This window comes from Cimex lectularius, unplaced genomic scaffold, assembly GCF_000648675.2.
Source record: "Cimex lectularius strain Harlan isolate CLEC.00 unplaced genomic scaffold, Clec_2.1 scaffold9, whole genome shotgun sequence".
NCBI classification, from domain to species: domain Eukaryota; kingdom Metazoa; phylum Arthropoda; class Insecta; order Hemiptera; family Cimicidae; genus Cimex; species Cimex lectularius.
This window is the reverse complement of record NW_019392733.1, coordinates 1798470-1819045: the sequence shown is the minus strand read 5'-3', so window position 1 is coordinate 1819045 and position 20576 is coordinate 1798470. Positions and strand designations below refer to the sequence as shown.

The 20576-nt window shown below is 33.7% G+C and overlaps 1 protein-coding gene across 2 annotated transcripts in view; it reads left to right on the top strand.

Annotated features, from left to right (window-relative positions):
* Positions 1-1734: 1734 nt before the first annotated feature.
* The window catches only part of LOC106665388 (sodium channel protein 60E-like), a 341161-nt gene continuing 322319 nt past the window's right edge, over positions 1735-20576 (top strand). Inside the window, exons 1-2 of one of the 2 annotated variants that reach the window (XM_014391781.2) lie at positions 1735-1826; positions 14895-14924. The gene's annotated coding sequence lies outside the window, so the exon portion shown is untranslated. Of the gene's footprint in view, positions 1827-14894; positions 14925-20576 lie in introns of those variants that run through there. The other variant, XM_024226925.1, reaches the window with a different exon arrangement.

Sequence of the window (20576 nt, the reverse complement as noted above, 5' to 3'; positions counted from 1 at the left end):
ATTTATCTTTCTACTTTTTGCTTTCTTTCTTTCTCTCTCTTTCTATCTCTCTTTCTCCCTTTTGATTTTTCTTATCTAAATTTCTCTCTCCTAATTCCCCTAACCATTTTATTTTTACCTCTCCACTTTTGGTTTTTATATCCATATTTTCTTTCTTCTCGTTTACCCGATCAAATTTATTTTAAATTCCCTCTTTCTCTCTTACATCTCTCTTTCTTTGTCTTTCTTTTTATCTCTCTTTCTCCCTTTTGGTTTTTCTTATCTAAATTTCTCTCTCCTAATTCCCCTAACCATTTTATTTTTACCTCTCCACTTTTGGTTTTTATATCCATATTTTCTTTCTTCTCGTTTACCCGATCAAATTTATTTTAAATTCCCTCTTTCTCTCTTACATCTCTCTTTCTTTGTCTCTCTTTTTTATCTCTTTATTATCACTCTCTCTTCTTTATTTTATGTTTTTTTATTATTTCTTTTTTTAAGAATTAAGTCACCATATGTATACGAAATCAAACAATACAAATTTTAAATACTTAAGTAATGTTAATGAATAACCTGTTGTGTTTTTCCTTATTTTGAGTTTTTCCAAGGCTACCAAACGATAATAAGCTAGAAAGCGTAATATATTTTAAAAATATGTAATAATATGTTCCCGTAAGAACGGCCACACGTGACCGAAATTTGCGACGTTTATGAACAAAACATTACTCGTTCATTCTTTCAAAAGCCATATAGACAATAGATTAATTAATAAGGTCGAGGCATTGGGCAGACATACAGCAGCAAAAACTGGGGAATATACCAGTTCAAAACCAAAAGGATCAATTGTGAAGCAGTAGTATGGTGCTTAAAAACAATAAATACGGAGGCAAAAAAAAAAAGAAAAAAAAGAAGAAAAATCTACAAAGATTAGCGTATTTTAACTCAACAGGAGCCATGCATACTTTAGTATTTACACATTCATGATTCCATATTTTTCCAACTAATCTTGCTCTTCATACTCAAGTTGACATTAAAAATTAACAATTTATAAATGTAGTAAAGTTTTCATCTAATCATAACGTTGGTAATTGAATTTTCACTGCGCAAGATATAATCTAAAAAATTTATTTCCGTTTAATTTATAGGTTTTGTTCCCTAATTTCGTAGTCCGCTTGACCAATTAATATATTACAATTAATTAAGGTTTTTAGTTGAGATAAAAAAGTCAATGGAAAAATTTGAAAAATGGCAAAAAGGAAGGAAAATTCAAAAGGTGCGGTTGATATGGGAAGTTGGTGTCCGAGTGGATCGAGGTCACGATAGCTCAGGTGGTAGAGCAGCGGCGTATCAAGCCGAAGATCGTGGGTTCGAATCCCGCTCCTGCCATTGACTTTTTTATCTCAACTAAAAACCTTAATTGATTGTAACATAGGTTTTGTGTTGAATTTACTCTTGGCTTTATACTACTGAAAACGTTATCAATTATAATCAAATATTCAAATTGTAAACATAAGATATATTTTATTATAATATATTTCACAACTAATTATTTAATTATTTATCAAATTGATCTTTAGAGTAAAACGGTATACGCGTTAGTAAAGATAACCTGGAAATCTCGATTTCCTAAAGGCGATTATCCGTTTTCCCGTTTGTTTTCAAAACATCCGCCTGTTTGTGTGTTTGCAAAAGGGGGATACTTTAGGAGTTAAGCCTTTTCTAAAGCTTGTAGACCGACAAAATTTGATCCTCGTCTTAATCGGAATCAGGAAGTTTGTTAAATTCGCCAGAAAAAGAAGTAGCCGTGGATTTGAGTGTACGACATACTTTCCTGGAGATATTCTGATGTAAGTTTATGTACTAAATCGAAACGATACTATACAGAAAAAAAGAAGTGTTTAATTAAAGAATGAAAGGTTCAGTAACAAAAATTGCTAACTATAAACTATAAATCTAAGCTATCTATCTTTTAAATTGGAAGGAATTTTATAAAATATAATATATATGTATATTTTATGTAATAGATGAGTTATGAATAATAGAAATAATACTTTTTATCGCGAGTTGACATTTGATTGAAGGAATCAAATAGGTGGGAAACGATTTTCCCAATTAAACGTGCCGGAGATAAATAATGAAGCATTGTTGTGCCGTCTGTTATCTGTCGAACGTCTGTCCACACCGTGATTGATCACGGTCCACCGATTATCGATGTTCTGCCGATTTTACCATTTTCGTGTGGTTGTGTATTTTTAACTAATTTTTCTTTTTCGATGTTCAGATAAAGTCAGTTGGGTTTCTTAGGATTCATATATTAAAAATATTCTTTTAGGAGTAACATTTACGGCCACTTACTTTTGGCCCAAAGCTCGCGTGTCTGTCCGGTATGTGGAGGAAAGTTGATCGATGTGTCCCACTTAATTGAAGGAAGTCCTTGGCTGCATATAGAGAGCGTGTGAGAATGCCAGCCGATTTGAGAATTGTGCTTAAGCACGGAAGCGGTTATTTGGGAAGCTCTGAATTTGGAGGAAACGGCTGTTTTATTGTAAAGCTTTTTTCCATCAAATTAACTTTTAAATTTCTAATTAACCTATTTAATTTCAAATTTACTCTTTTTAACCGTTTTTAATTTCAAATTAACTTGTAAAAATGTGTTTTTTTTAGTGACTAGTTTTTCAATATTTGGGGAAATAATTTTGGAGTCGGGAGGAGCGGTCAAGAATGAAATAGTTAAGAATTACACTTTTTTCATTTTTTTGCCGACGTTTCGACCTTCATTCGGATCATCTTCAGGGCATAAAGTGTGGTGCTATTCTAGTGCCGTCGTTTTGCATAAAACCAATATGACAGCACTAGAATAGCACCACACTTTATGCCCTGAAGATGACCAGAATAAAGTTTGAATCGTTGTCAAACAAAATGAAAAAAGATATTTTTCTAAACTACTCATCCTTACAATTCCAACAAATTAAAAAAAATTCAAATTAACTTTCTTTAAATTAAAATCACCTTTTTTAATTTAAAAACTAACACTTTGATTAAAGCATTAAAAAGAAGGATATGTTATGAAATATTACCATGATTTTTTTAAAAAAAATATGAAACATTGTACTCTTAGAATTTCATATTATGGAAATTACTTAAAATAAAAAGCTGTATAAAATTAAAAGACCTTTAACTTGGATATTTTAAAGTATATATAATGGGTTCATATTTAAAATATTACATGAAAATTTATAGCAATTAAAATTAAAAGTTATATAAAATTAAATATAAAAACATGATTTGTCTATTACTTCGTTTTTTAAATAAATAATAATTGGTATTTTAAAAACGAATAAAATGTAATTAAATTTAGTCCATTAAAATTAAAATTCATATAAAATTAAATATAAATAAATGAATCTTTTATTAGTTCGAGATGTTTGTAAATATTATTTTGTACAATTAATTTATATGTCAAAATCCCCAACTAATAGAAGAATAATTTGTTTTTACATTTAACTTAATATCTATTTTAATTTATTTTAATGAAGTATTTTAGGTATAAACTCATTTTATATTTAAAAAAGTACTTTACCTACTATTATTTTATACCATGTCGTATGTTTTTTAATGCTTTAAAGAAAAAAATAATTTGAAATTACAAAGCGTTAGTTCGTAATTTAAAAGAGTAAATTGAAATTAAATGCGCTCGATTTGAAATTAAAAAGTTTATTGTGAAATTAAATATGGTTAGATTGAAATTAGAAAAGGTTAATTTGGAATTGAATAGGGTAACTTTGAAATTAGAAGGGTTAATTTGAAATTAAATAGGGTAATTTTAAAATAAAAAATGGTTGATTTGGCGGAAAAAGCTAAAAATAGATTTGATAGATGCCCCATTGACCCTCAGCTAGATTAATTATTCGAGTACTCCATTTTACTTATGTGAGTGGTATGTAAATAGAAAAGGCTTTAGGAATGAGTGAGAGAAACGAACTTGCTCTTGACTGCCTCGAGGTTTTGACCTTCATTTGCAACTCAGTAACCTGATCTGTTTAGAAATTCATCCTTTTTTTAATGGAAGAATAATTTGAGGATCCAAGTGAGAGCACGGAGCCAAATGTGGCATGATTTATCATTTTTTCCCACATTTGTTATTGGCGTTAAATTATTTGATTTATTTTTAAAAGAGGCCTCCTCCCCCAACAAAAAGTTATTAATCTAAGCTGAAGTAATATAAACCAATTAAAAAGCTAAATAAAAAAATTGAATTGTTAGTTTAAGTATTAGATTTAATTTGTTATTTTTGTTATATCTAATGTTCCTATGAACCAATTTCATATGGCTTCTTTTAAGCAGTAAACTCTAGACATTTTATTTCTTATCTCTAAACTTTTTAAAAATGTAAAAGTGAGGTAATATTTCAGAGAGACACTGTAAACTCAACTTTTGCGTAACCAGTCAACACTACACTTTTAATTTCTTTTCTCTAATCGATTTTTAAGAAAAAAGTGAAGGAGTTTCACAGAGGGACACTGAAAATAAAATGTTTTTTAAAGTTAGTCCACTGTTTATACAGTTATTTGTTTTGACTGGTTTATTTATAGTAGGCTGTTTTACCAAAAGTTGTTTGCATGTCTTTACGGTCTGCAGTATCGAGCGACGAAATTCCCTGTGTAATGATCGTCCCACTTACTAAGCTTAAAAACACGAACGAGGTGTTTTGAACAAAACAAAAATAATAATAATAAAAAAAAAAAATAGACCATAGAACGTCGGTTTAAAATTTTAACGTTTACGATTATACTCATACATATTCTTCCCCGTGTTCGATTCAAGTCAGTTTAGAATATGAATTTTAAGTAAATATAGATTTTCTATAATTTCACTCGTCCTAATTAACACCATCAGATACACAAAAAAATTATAGCTGCTACAATATATCATTTGACATAACAGTCCTACATCCATCAACTCTAGTACGGACAAAGTACGACATACACCACATACTGTAATCACTGTGACAACGATATATCAAAACAGGAATGACTTGAGCATAACTTGAGCCGTGCTCGCAGAAGTATTCTTGACAAAATTTTTAAGAGACTTCCCCGAATTGTGGTACAACACAACATCCCGCTGGGATCTGATATATCGCTGATAGATTAGCCCTTTTGTGATAATCCATACTATCAAAGTGCATCTGAGAAAAGAAAGAAACTAAATAATTCTTCGAAGTTAGAAGAGACTGCGACTGCCAACAGGATCTATGACTAGGCATTGTGAATTGAATGGTCAATTGAACCAGATCAGGATAATATCGGATTGTGGTGGGGTGAGAAAGTATTTAGTAGTTGTAGAAAGTAAGGGTTTAAAAAACATGCTATTGGACGGAAAAGACCAGTCAGATGGTACGACAAAAGTGCATATCCATATTGAAGCAACCTCCATCCATTTCTGCAAATTTCCACTTTCACGTTGCAGCACTGGTTTGTTTAAGTTGTTGAAAGCAATTTCGCTTTTATTAAACTATCGAATGTAAAGCTCTGAGCCAATAACCTTACCATCTGGTACAGGCCTATATGCGTAAATCTCTTCAGCCGGACGTCTTTTCCGTTTTTCTCGTCGAGGTCCGTTTTTCCTGTATGTTGTTCTGATTCTAATTTACTGAAGAAATACAATGTTTTGGGCGTAGAGAGTAGAATAATTGATCAGCACGTAAACAATAGCATAAATTATGCAAATGCACTGGAAGGTTATTAAAAAAGTGGACACCCTCGTTTATTTAGGTAAATATGTGCGACCGTTATAATTTTTATTTTATTTTTAAAATTCCTGCATTTAAGAATATATCGGAAATGTGAAGAGAGCATTGGAGCTAGCCAATTTGGATTCAGGAATGGATTTGGAACTCAGGAGGCATTATTTAGTCTTCAAATACTAGTTCAGCGATGTCTCGATGACAATGTCGATGTTTTTGTTTGCTTCATTGATTATGAAAAAGCATTTGGCTCAGTTAAACATGATAAACTTATTAATATTCTTAAAGGACTGGGCCTAGACAGTCGCGATATCAAGTTAATTGGGAATTTGTATTGGAATCAGTGTGCTGGTAGATGGTCAGATATCAGAAGATGTGTCAATTACGAAAGGTTTTCGTCAAGGTTGTATTCTCTCACCTCTACTTTTTAATATCTATTCAGAAAGAATTTTCCGGGATGCTCTGGAAGGAAAGAACCAAGGTGTGAAGGTGAAAGGAGTTCTTGTTAAAAACATAATATACGCTGACGACACTGTCCTGCTTGCAACAAGCCTGGCAGATTTGCTAGGATTGTTCGATTCTGTTGCTACAGAATGCAGTTCCATAGGATCACAACTTAACGTGAAGAAGACAAAATGGATGGTTATCAGTAAAAAACAAAATGAACAAACAGAACCTTCTCAAGATTGTCAGTGAGATAATTGAGGGAGTATCATTTTATAAATAGTTTGGGTGCTATGTCAAGGATAACTGGGACCTTGCATGCGAAATCCGTTGTAGAATTGAACAAGCTAGAAATTCCTTCCAGAAAATGAGGAAAGTCTTGACCAACCGGGACTTATCTACCAGGCTTCGTACTCGAATACTTCGATCCTATGTATTCAGTATACCTCTCTATGGGGTTGAAACTTGAACCCTTACAGACACATTATGCCGGAAGCTGGAAGCATTCGAAATGTGGACGTACAGAAGAATTCTGAAGATAGCTTGGACAGCCAGAGTCACTAATGTGGCTGTATTACAGCGCATGAATAAAAAGCTAGAAATCCTCAATACCATAAAGGGAAGAAAATATTTTGGACACCTAGAGCGCAATGAGAAATATCATCTGCTGCAGGTTATCCTTCGAGGAAAAATAGATGGGAAGCGTGGCCCAGAGCGTAAAAGAACATTCTGGCTTAAGAATTAAGCCAATGGTCCGCAGTGAACACAGCTGATCTATTTAGAATAGCTTTGGATCGAAACCAGTTCCTGGCTATTGATCGCCAACGTTCTATGACATGGCACTTGAAGAAGAAGAAGAAGTTGTTTACTGGATATTTTTAAATGAAAAAATAAAAAAAATATTAAACTAGGTAATACGATTTTACAAAAAAATGTTTCTGGGGAAACAATGAAGAATATATTCAATTCAGTACGGAGTATTTCCTCCTATTTTATGAGATTTTGAACGTAGTGCTGTGGAATATTTTCATACACCACTAACTACACAATTCTTAATTCCTACAAATTCTCTGCCATCACTGTGCAATTTTTTATCCTTTTTGACAACTCGTCCCAAAGGAGTTCGACAGGGTTTACGTTGGAACACCATGCTGGCCAGTCCCGACATTGAATTGAAGCCCGTTCTACGTAGTCACCAACGATCGTAGTTCGCTGTGTGGGCCAATTAGTAGGATATAAGGAAATACTTCTTCTGATAACACATCTTAGGGAACCCTCGATGAAGATCAAGTTTATGCAACTTTCTACAGAAACGCCAGCCCAAACCATAACACCTCCATCTCCATAGCTTCTTCGGAGTGAAAATGTTGCGGGGATATATCGTTCTCCTGTTCTCCAAACCCTCTCTTAGCCGTCGGCAGACATCAAACAAAACCTTGACTCATCCGAAAACAAGATTTTTGTCCAGTCTTGCTTAGACCAATTGATATGATTTTTTGCGAAACTCAATCGGGCTTTACTGTACCTTGTCAGATGTTCTGGACAGTGGCAGGCCTCGCACGTAATCCAGCTTCTGAAATTCTTCGCCTTACAGTGCGTCAACTAACATGAACTTGCAAACATTTCTAACTAGTTAAATTTGTTGCTTGATCTTTACAGCGGTAGAATGTCGATTACGGAGTCGTTCGAAACAATAAAACGATCATCTCTCTGAGATGTAACACGATGGCGATCTGATCGATTCCTTTTTGAGGAACCGGCAGGAATTTGACAGCGATGTAAGATCATTCGGATGCTCTGGGAATGCTAAACACCCTGGACACATACGCTTGACTTCTTCCATTTTCAAACTATTCTAGCCGAATCTGTATCACTTACAACCATGACTCATACAAATTTGAAACTTAAAAATGGTACAGCCTAAAAAATCAAACCACCGGAACGTTAAAAAGAAGCTCTACAGAAAAACCAACTAAGATGAGATTGACTATTCAAAGATTTATTTACAATCCTGTTGTAAAAACAAGTGGGTGATTTTACCTGTGTTTTATTTACCTCTAATCCTTTAAAACGGACCAAATATTGTTGTAAGCTAATCAATTGAGAATTGTCTAAGAGGTCAAAAGAAAAAGGTCATAAAAATGTTCATATCCTTAATGGCTTTCGAAATCATCTAAGAATATCAAAAACATGTACTTCCAAAAATTATATTTACTGGAATCCATCATCTGACTTGGTGCTGTTGACGGCCGGGGAAAAACGTCAGTTTTCTCATTTAATTTTTGGTAAAAAAAAAAACAACTCTAAATCTTTCAAAAATTGTTAAATTAAAAAAAAACTAAACTTGCAAACACGTTTGAGAAATTAAGCTTGGGAAATTCGTATAAACTTTTTGTTTTAATAAGCTTTCTAGCTATATACTCTTCTGTTTAAATTACATCAAACCATCAAATTTTGGCATTATTTTGTGCTAAATGCGAAGAAAGTGGTGACGGTATGAAAGTCTAGTAGTTTATCATTTTGTCGTGGGGAAAATTTATTAAACCCTTATTGAAGAAGTTGTTTTGGAATATGCCTTGCTGTATTTTTCCTAAGAGATTGCAAATTTAGTTTTTCAGTTTTTGAAAGATTTAGTTTTTTGATCAACATTTAAATTGGAAGTATGAAAAGGGTGTATATTTACAGGAAATTTAACGCTTTTATTAATGCTATTTTTGGATTTCTCCAAAAATGAACAGTTCGAGGGGGTTTGATTTATGACGGGAACCGTAGATATTTGAAAAAACGTAAAATGTTGTGGCTGCGAAAGGGTTGACAATCGGACCATGGTTCATATGAACTTTTATTTTGCACTTAAGATGTATGTAGAAGCACTTGACGAACAATGTCGTACGGATAGTTATGTATGGCTTAACGCGTTATTTTTGGCTATATGTAAAGTTTTTCTGAAACAGTTTTCAAATGGTTTTTGCCATTTTTCACATAATTGGCTTGATCAATCTAAAATTAAAAATGTACGTTTTTATTTAAAAAAATTAAGAAATTTAGAAAAAACCTATAATTTTTCAATGCCTGTAAGAAGGTTTTATACCAATGAAAATCTAAATTTTTGTTTTTAGCTAGAGTAGTTGTTGAAAAAAACCAAGCGTAAGAATAAATTTTGCCACTTTGTATAATATAGAATTGTTAAAAATAGTCTTAAAATTCAGTCAAATCCAATTTTTAAACAGTATCTTTAATTACTTAAAAAGAAAATTATTTTACCCTAGCCATACTTTTTCTACAAGTGTGCAAATATCAATTACACTTTTGAAATAGTTCTTACCTTGTAGCTTTTTATTTAAAATAAAGTAAAACCTTTTCTATGGATACTTTCATGGAACAGATTTGCCTTTCCCTGGAGTCATGACTACCAAACAGCAGAGCGCAATAAGTTTCGAATTTCCTTAATATCTAATGATTATTCAGAAATCATGAGATGCGCTCTGGTGTGATGTAGGTTTCAGAAAACATTTTCTTTATCGTGCCAACGTTTCGATCTTTATTGATATCATCTTCAGGGAGTGTTTGTTTTCTGCGTAAGTGTGCCATTTTTGCGTGTCGTGCTGAGAGTTGTTAATCACCACACACTTAATATTTAAGCTAACTCAATGAAAAAATTTGAAGAATTTCGGTTAAATTAGTGAACTTAATTTTATTGCTAATTGCTATTTAAAATCATGTCAGGCTAGAATTCGTATTGCTTTGAAAGTCGACCCGCTGAGCTTACCCATTTAAAAACTTTCTGACGAACATAATTCGTCTTAATACGACACCTTAATATGTGTACCCATCAAAACTCTTCCGATGAATGATTAATTTTTTTATCATAATCCTGACCGATGAACTGACTTTTTTAAATTTTGCCGTAAGTTTTGATCCATTTGAGACCTAATAAACCGCGGATGAGCCAAAATGAGCCTTCTTACAGATTTTCCTTACACTATTTATTTAAACTTTATTCTTTCTTATATTATCTTTAAAAATATAGATTATGACAGTTGATTAACAAAAGTTTGACTTGTATCCTACCATTAAGCACTTGGAAAGGTGTCAACTGTTTTTCTAGCCAAAGGAATTATGTTGAAAATATTTTGTTTTTGAAAGGAAAACCACTTATGCATAGAATGAAGCTACTCCGATCAGATTTTGAGCTTGAAAATAGCTTAAGATATTTTTTTTTAATGTTGCGAATCAATTGTTCTTGTTTATCTTAGCTTCATGAACGTGCTTTTTTCAACCCTTAAGCTATAAGAAGACTCTCGTCTTTTATTTATTTTATCTGTCAAAAACTACTTTCTAAACATTACAAGAAGAATCGGCTTATAACGTTTCTGTAGTGTACAATAAAATGGGCTGGAATGTGACAAATGACTTATACTGGAAAAGCTCTTCTCCTGAAAAGTTGGATTTTTCTCTTTGGGCTGCTTTTTTTAATCCAAAATCCTTCACCTTATTGAAAGGAGTGTGTTTTTTATTAAGTAGAGCAACAATACCTTAAAAAAAATCAAACCTACTCATAATATTGAATCGATCCTTTTTTATTTTGTAGTGCTATAATAGAAAAACCGAGTACAGGCATATTTGAAAAAACTTAGAAGCAGAGTATAAGACAAAATCTGAGCTAGATCAGAAAATCGCTTCTCCTGAAATGTTAAAATTTTTCGACTTTCCGTACAATTTTCTTCAAAATCCTTCGTTCTATTTAAACTGTTCTTTTGTCATTGTGTAATTCATTAAAGGTCAAAAATGTGTAGGGAATAGTTTTTCAAACGCACAAGAGTGGTTACGTAAATTTTCTTACATAAAAAAGTGCAATCTTTGGTAACGAATCTAAATTATTGCCAAAAATAACGGTTCACTTTTTTCGAAAAACCCTAACTACATATTTGTAGTAGGTATATCGAGAAAATATATCGGTTGTTATAAGCCAAATAAATTTTAAAGGAAACTGCCAAAAATGGCAAAGTTCTGGACTCTCATTGAATATCCAACTGGCTTTGGAAAAGTTCTAAAACATGGTTAATTTTTAAAATTAACTACACAAGAAGTACACAGTTACAATTTTTGTGCACTAAAACTCTTATCTAAATGGTCTATATTTCTAAATAAAATTATAAAAAGAACAAGTTTTTGTCTCATTCAGTATGAGAAGTAATTCTGTCTATACCTAATCCTTGTAAACTAAATTGCCTCAAAATTATTTTGAGGAGAGGGTCGGCCTAAACGGTTACCAACAAACTGGAAAATCGTGTTACCCGCCATTTCCACATCACACACAAGATCCTTTTAGTTGTATTTAAATTAATAATGAAATGCTTTTAAGATGGGGGAATAATATTACACAAGTTAAAAGTAATTATCGTTTTGTGTTAAAAACGGTTTAATTTTAAAATAATTATTGTTAACTATCGTATTATGAAAAAGTGAAAACATATTTTATATAATTTTAAAACCCACTTTGCTTAAAACACCCTTTAAACTGACCGACGATTGGGGAAAACTTTAAAAAGGACAGCAACGTAAAAATTAACGCAACAAAAAAGCGGGCTATAAAACAAAAAGCGTTTAACAAGTTGGTGTCTATTGTTTCCAGCTCTTTATCAATGTTCTCATCCGGACTCAAACAGGTGTTCAAAAGGCACTCTTGCCAAGTTAGGTCGGGTCTCTGTGCCAAGTCAATGGACAATCAATAGCAAGGATTTAAGAGAGCAGGTGATATTATTCAACACCTGAAATTTATTCATGTGACGAATCAAATACCTATCATTTTTAAAAATTTTTTGCATTATATTTGTAATTGACGATGTGTGATGAGCTTTCCGAATTTTGCATTCACCCAAAACCAAGTGAGATTTAATTCAAGTTGTTCGTTTTGAAGACTAAACTTTGTTGTAATTTCCTTGACTTACGTTGGTCTCAATTAAATGAAATGTGTTAGAGAAAGATAAGTATATAGAAAGATAGTTAGAAAGAGTGAGGAAGAGATACAGACAGAGGGAGAGAAAAAGAGAGAGAGAGACGGAGAGAGTAAGTGAAAAAGTGTGCGGAAGAGAGAGACAGAGAGAAAGACGTAGAGAAAGAGACAAAAAGAAAGAGATGCGGAAAGAGAGAAGGAGAGAGGCAGAAAAATAAACAGAAATATCGAGAGGACAGACAGAGAGAGCGAGAATGAGGAGAGAGAGGGAGGGAGGGAGGGCGAGAGAATGAGCGAGTGAGAGAGAGAAAGAGAATGCATAACTTTAAATTGAGTACAGAATTACAAACGAATTTACTCTCTGAAAGCATGGTCACAGGGTCACTGTCTATCTCTTTGGACTTCGGGGAGGATTAGATAGAAAGAAAAATGACAGGATGAAAAGTTGTGGGCGAAGATTAGAGTGGGATTGGAAGTAGGTGTAGAAGTTTTTGTTTCTGGATCTTGCAACATTTTACATGAAGGGAAAAAATCCTTGTGGATATGCGGTTAGAAATATGAAATAGGGTAGAGACTATGATCTAAGTATTAGTTACTTCTGGGTCTGGATTCTGCATGGATTTAAAGGTTTGTTTGACCCCTCATAATCCAATTCCTTATTATGATATTCGCTTCAGTATTAAGTTGTATCTGAGTATTTTGTTGTGAAAGGTTCTCTGCGTTCCAAGTCTGTCACATATCTGGGTACAGATCAAGGTAAGGTGGGTAAAGTGATGAGAAGGAAAGGCAGTTTATGTTGTGAGTTTGACTTTTTGGAACCATTGTTCTATGGGAAGTGTCCCTGGATGGTTCGGTGAGCTATAGCACTGGTCAAATTTGGCGGATAGAATGGCAGTATCATCAGCGTATATAAGGATAATGGTTTCTGAATGAACTCTTGCTACCCTGATGAACGCCCGAGTTCAACTTGTATAAAAGAGAGTTGCGAGAAACCGACCTACCCTTTTAAGTACTGTTCGAGTTGATGGTGAGGAAGAGTTAAGGTAAGATGCCTAGGAATTTCCACAGCAGATTCCAGACTCGATTGATAGTCTTTTCTACCTCCGAGTAGCATTCCTTCATTTTTGATAGGGAGGTTTTGTTTATAGAAGAGTTTTCCAGTTTTTTAAATCAAGAATTGACAGTAAACTGATGGGACGGAATTCGGAATGTTATGGAGGATGTTTGGTTTTGAGATTGGCGTGAACTATGGAAAAACTTCCGTGGATTCAGGAAGTGGGTGGTATGGAAAGTTGCATCATAAAGAGTGGTTAGGAAAACTATGGCTTTTGTTTGTAGTTTAGGAAGGATTAAAGGGGTAATGAGGTGAAATTCATGAGCCTTCTGGAGGGGTTGATTTTTAATTTCTTATTTTAACGTTAAGTAAGGTTTGGATGGACAAATAGATATAGCTGAGTGCGAAAATCTTAACCCTTTCTTGCCCAACGTTTCCTTAGGGCAACACTAAATTTGCAATGCAATTTTTTCCTCCCTTAAAATTGCTTCAGTATAATGCCAACTTTAACCATTTTTTTAAGGTTAGGAGGAATCACGTGAGTTTAAGACAGGCGTAGTGTTTTCTGTCCGTATATTGGCGACGTTGATTTATTTGGCGCCTATCAATTCACTATCACTAAACTCAAATATTTCCCGCTAATCTAAAAAAATGCTAAAGTTCGTCTTTCTCTAAGACAACATTAGGCCAAAAGGGCTAAACTTGATGTTGAAAGACAGCCATCTAGGGTTGAAGGGTAGGAATATGGACAGGTAGGAAGGTTTTCTTCAAAGGATATTCATGACAAGATTCTTTTAGTCGCAGTATAGAGCGATTTGTCATCTTCAGTGATTATGTATAATAATGAAAGTATTCTTAAGTTGTTTCAGGTTTTAGTGAGTCAATCTGTTAAAGGTAATTTTTTTGTGTACATTACGTTGTTGCCTAAAATTAAAGATTCAATTAATCTTTTTTTTTTCTTCGGCTTTAAAAGAAGTTTTGTTTTCATTATCTTGTCTAACTAACCGGATTATTGCTGTTATTCATTACGATTTCAATGAAATTTGGTAAATCAAAAGGTCTGTCTGCTAGTGCCGTGTGGATTGTAATACAATTACCCACGGCGATCCTCAAGGCTAAAATAATTTCAAAATGTCCAAACTGTGTAAATTTCCGAGATGTCCCCCACCTATTCAGCGCATCTCCCAGACAAATTTACCGACTACCCAATCCCGGTAGTTCATAATGGGACGGTAATCTATCATTGTTATAAACCCAGTTCTGGGATCGATAAATAGTCCGATTATTGGGGATAATTAGGTCGGAAATTTTGTTTACTTAAAATACATATTACATTGTACACCACGCTCGTAATAGGGGTTAAAAACGATAAATAACAATTTATGTCCAGTTGGATATAGTGTCAGGCACAGTAGGAAAAAATATAGGTCAAGCGGTTAGGTTTAAAAAGACAAACTATTTGAAACATTTTACTGACTAAAAAACTACGAACATCTTGATGCTATTAGAAATGAGGAATTGGGTCTAGCCAAAACACAGCGAGAATAGGCGGATGTCGTTGGCAGAGAGATTACTAAACCCCTGACAAATATTCAGTTTGCAGACCACACAAGGCAAAATTGTAAATCTTCAAACAAACACACCATTTTGTATATGCTTTAAAATATTATAACACTTTATTCATATAATTTATTTAATTTTTTCTGTGTTCACAGTGTTCAACCGATTACTATTTAACTGTTAAGGTAAGACAGTAGTTTTATTGTTATTAATAATACGTAATTACTATTGGATAATATAATTATCTTGCCACCCAAAATGTAAAGAATATCCCCCAAGATATAAAAGGTTATGTTATAAAGACCACAGTTAGAGAAGAATTCTTCATTGCTTTAGATCTGTGATTATCTCGGATGTTTCCTGTAAGGATCTAATTGAAAACAGACTGCCTGAAGTAATGCGATCTACCATTACCACATGTTACATTTCAAGGCATTAGCCGGTTGCAAATTAATTAACTGGCGTGGGATTTTGCAAACGATTGCGTCCGTTGAGAAAATTACAAGGATGATAATTGACTTTTAATGTTTTCTTAATTATAAATGAAATGATGAAATTGCTAAACTGACTATAGATTGTTATTTTGCTGCTCATTAGTTGATACATTATGTATAAAGTGTATCAATCGTACATACCAGGACGATATGAACAGACTCCCTGAGCACTATATAGGGACTCAGGAGAAGAGCATCCGCAGACCCATTGGTCAAAAAAATATATGAACCACTTAAAGGGATCGATGTCAGTGGGAAAAAGGTCGTCCTGGCATGGCCCGGGCACATTGGCATAACCAGGAACGAATAAGCAGATAAGCGAAATTAGTCACGACGAGACCACACGACCCCACCTACTCTATACGGCCTGCGGAATTGTTAAGAACGAATGCTAATACAATACAAAATAGTCCTCTGGAACGAAAGAAACACATCCAAATTACACAAACTTAAAAAGTCATCGCCATCGGATGCTGGGTATAGAAAGGAAAAGGTCGTGCTTACCAGGTTGCGCAGAGGACATGCCAAGATCACACACGTCCACATAATCGGGGTGAGACTACGTAGGAAGATCGAGTACTCTGGGGTAACGTGAATGATTTGTAACGTGTGTATGTAATTTATTAGCGTGAATGGCGATGTTATTCCAAATTCTTCGAGGAATATCAAGTACTCGGGAGTAGTGATAATGATGTATGAAGTGGTAATGTAATTTATTGGTGTGAATAAAGCGGCTTAATATCCAATTATTCAAAGGAATATTGAGTACCCTGGGGTAGTGTAAACGAAGTCTGTGTGAATGTAATATGCTAGTGTGAATGAAGGGGCTCATCCCCAATTACCCCGAGGAATATCGAGTACTATGGGGTAGTGTGAACGAAGTCTTGTGTGTGAATGTAATTTATTTGCGTGAATAGAGGGGCGTATCCACAATTACCTCGCGGAATATCGAGACTCTAGGGAAGGGTGAATGCTAGCGCACCAGACTATCAACTTTTTAACTTGCTTCTGTGTTTCTGTGTATTTGTGTTATTTTATACACAATTGCCGAGCTCCCCCTTGCCTTACTGCCATCTATTGTAGAACGAATTATAAACAATTATCTATCAAACAATACCATCCGAGATTTTTTTGCCGGCGTTATTTTTTCATCAAAATTTGACAATTAGATTCACTAATTTCGTGGTCCGCTTGACCAATTAATACATTACAATTAATTAAGAAAAATGGCAAAAAGGAGGAAAAATTCAAAAGGTGGGGTTGAGATGGGAAGTTAGTGTCCGAGTGGATCGAGGTCACGATAGCTCAAGTGGTAGAGCAGCGGCGTATCTAGCCGAATATCGTGGGTTCGAATCCCGCTCGTGCCATTAACTTTTTTCATCTCAACTAAAAACCTTAATTAATTTGACAATTAGCTTCAGCTCTTATCGTCTGATCAATGTTAATCACAAATGAATTAATGTCCCATTTACCGAATTAAACTCTTTGAGCAACATTAATAAGGATATAAGTGTGGATACTTCTGGTGGATAACTCGTGGGGGTATTCCAAATGTTTTAATCAACATTTAACAATTTGTGCGTTATTCAATCTAGCAGGAAAGAGCAATTTTCCTCTTCAGAAAACTTATCAGAAATTCTTATGTATATTTCAAGCCTTGACTTCTTCACCTCACATATACTTCACAACGAGATTCAAAACGCTATTTCCAGGTTCAGTGAAGCGTGGTGATGAGTAAATAGCGCCTCAGAGCGAAAAATAGCTCCTGAAAATCCTCGTCTAAGCTTTTACTTCCCAAAGGAAAAACATGGTAAAAACCTCGTATTCTGTTCGACTATAAATCATGCAAAATAGATTTGACGTGCTAAACTTACTCAAAACAGCTTTTAATCAACGGTCAATATTTGAAAATATTGGCCAAGGAATTACTCACGGGTGTAATTTGAAAAAATTACACCAGTGTTTACTTCCTTGGTCAATTTTTTTAATAATTCATAATTTGCTTTGTTAATATTTGAAAAATCCGCTCAACTCGGCAATCAGATTTGACTAATCAATACTAGTTTATATTAATCTTTTTATGTAAAGTTTTGGTCGAAATGAAAAGCTAGTGTCACGAGCGGGATTCGACCCCACGTCCTTCGACTGGAATCTCGCTCGGACACTAGCTTTTCCATTTCAACCAAAACCTTACATAAACAGATTAATTAATTGAAAGAAGTAATTTGGTCAGTAGACCACTAAATATAATGGATTACTTTATATATTATTACAACTTTATGTATCGAGGCGGATTGTAACGATTCAGAATTCCATTCTTTCTTTTAATTAGTTATTTCACAATTATGACAAATGCATTTTAGAGGATTCCACATCATCCTAAACTTAAAAAAAGACTCATTAACAGGAAATATCGGCAGAGAAGCTCCCATGCGTTCTGCGGTCACTAGGTTGCGCTCAGATGATCTGAATATTAAAAAATGGATAATCCTTAACAGATTATCCACGGATACATATTTTGGGGAGAAAGCCAGCGTGGAGCGAAAGGTGGTCAATGTGTCTCTAAACTGAACGGCGTCCTTGGCGATACAGTGCGTGTAGGATGCCATCCGATATGAAAATTGTCTTTGAGCTTTTTTGGAAAACAGGGCTGACATCTCGTATCGTGTTCCCTTTTATGAATTTTAAGTGTATTTATTAGCGTGAATTCATATAATGGGGGAATATTGGTATAGCATCGGCATTCAAATAGATTAGTTATTAAATTAGAAAAAATAGATTCTACTAAAAAAAAAAAAAAAAAAAAATTAACACCGACCCCTGGCTCTTAACGACGAATGTCAAAGACATTGTAAGAACAGTTGTGATTTGCATAAAAATTGGAAAAGCAGCGATCGCAGCAAAAATTTGTTGAGGTAACTGAAGCGAACAAATGTATATGGCCGCAATTAATGGCTTTACACATATGGTTTTTCCCATCTAGAGTGAATGTATTTATTAGTGAGAGTGTTTGAGTGAATAGGTGGGTATGTGGCGGAGTTTAGAGACCGAACTGGTTTAGTTATTTTATCGTACTAAATGAATGTATTTAATGTGGTGATGGGGGAGTTTGTGGCGGAATATACAGTACTTTACAAAATTATTATAACTTTTAACGTAATTGTGTTTTTGAGTGAAATGGGGAGTCACTGGCCTAATATCAGATACCAAAAATTTTTCTGTAAATATGGTTTGAATGTATTTATTAGCGTAATCGTTTGAGTGGTAAGTGTGTGTGTTCGGGTGGGTGTGTGGCGGAATTTACATTATATACAGGGTGAATTGCTACTCGTGCTACAAACTTCTCCAGTAGATTCTTCACCCTAAAATGAACAAAAAAGTTCATATTGTCCATGGTCCGATTCTCAACCATTTCAGAGTAATTTCGCTTTTTATCGATTTTGAAAGATATCACGTCCTGGCGTCGGAAAATCGTGATATCTTTTAATCTAAACATTTCTCTTAAAATCTATAAGCACCGTTGAAATCCCCGTTAATTTTTAGAGAGAATCAAAATCATAATTCCATTGAAATTTTTTAATTTAATTTAATGCCCATTTAGTATGTAATGCTTAAGAAGTTTACAAACAGCTAGAAGGTCAAGGAAGAAAGACCCAAACGTTTTGCCACCTTCATCTTCTTATTGAAAAATTAACGGGGATTTCAACGGTGCTTATAGATTTTAAGAGAAATGTTTAGATTAAAAGATATCACGATTTTCCGACGCCAGGACGTGATATCTTTCAAAATCGATAAAAAGCGAAATTACTCTGAAATGGTTGAGAATCGGACCATGGTCAATATGAACTTTTTTGTTCATTTTAGGGTCAAGAAACTACTGGTGAAGTTTGTAGCACGAGTAGCAAGTCACCCTGTATACGTATTTATATTATGTACGTAATATATTATAATTATAAACATACCTATATATCTTATATATGTATATGTAAAGTGATTGAGTAAAACTTCGGTGCCTACTAAAATTTTAATTTTACATATAGTATAAAAATTTGAAGTTAGTGTGAATGTATTTATTAGCGTGAATAATAGCGGATCCTCTGCGAATTGTCCAGTACCCGGAGATCCGCCAAACTTGTGTTAAGTCACAGTATATTTATGTACGCACGTGTGGACATGAGTTGCAGAGCCTTTTCACCACGTGTGGAAGGGCCAATGAAGAATATTACCGGATGTTCCACGAAAAATGAAAGATTGGCTACGTTAAAAGCCTTTTACTTTTATATGAGAGTTATATGCAGAGGAAAATTTTGTGTCATGGAATGTAGCCAGAAAAAAAATTAACGATGAGACGTTCTGAATTTTGAATTTTAAGACAATTTTAACCCTAATTTCAAAGTACAAAAATACTCAAATAAAACATCATCATTTATACTATCTAAGCAAATCGTTTTAAAAAGGTCATTAGGGAAGATATTATGTTCCAAATAGAGGAAAATACCTTTCAGACGTTATCGCCGGGGTCAATCTGAGCGTGATTAACATTATAATTGAGCAATCTGTAAGTCGAAAGGCTCATTACTTATGCACTAATAACGGAGAAACGCAATTAGTACAATCTGATTTACTGGCAGGGATGCTTTGTATATTGCTAGTACTAGGAACACTTGGCTTTAACGGTAACACGTTTCCCCATTTCGCTTTCAAACTGTTGAACACTGCAACTCAATTATAAACGGAATAATGTAAAATTGAACCGGTGTTAAGGAGTCAAAAATAATGTTTTTATCCGTGGTTAGGATAGGAGATGATAGTCGGAAAAGTGAAATAATGGTACGTAAGTTGCCCCTACCACGAATTGACTCTCGGTTTGAACAAGTAAAGAAAACAAAGCTTTGTCCGCATTCTGGGTCGGCCTACTTTTCAGTCTCGCTATATGTAAAAATTAATTATGTTTAACTCAGTTTCCCATTAACAATTGTTTCTAATTTTATTTAATTGTATATATTATGTTTTCTTTATTGGAAGTTATAAGATATCCACTGTTGAATATAATGTAAAACTTTTTTTAAAATAAATTTAACAAAATCACATATTCTAAAAAAATATTAAGTTATTCTTCCTGAATTAATTTTAGCTCTTTAACTAAATTAATGAACACAAAGAATGGCTCTAAGGGCATAATTAAATGTTTATATATATATATATATATATATAAACACATACAATATAAACAGGGTACAACAAAAATACAATACAACAAAAAACTTCCTATAAATCCCTGTCTAAATTTCAATAGTAAAGAAGAACGTTAAATTTGCTGTAAGGAAACTTATTTACATTGCA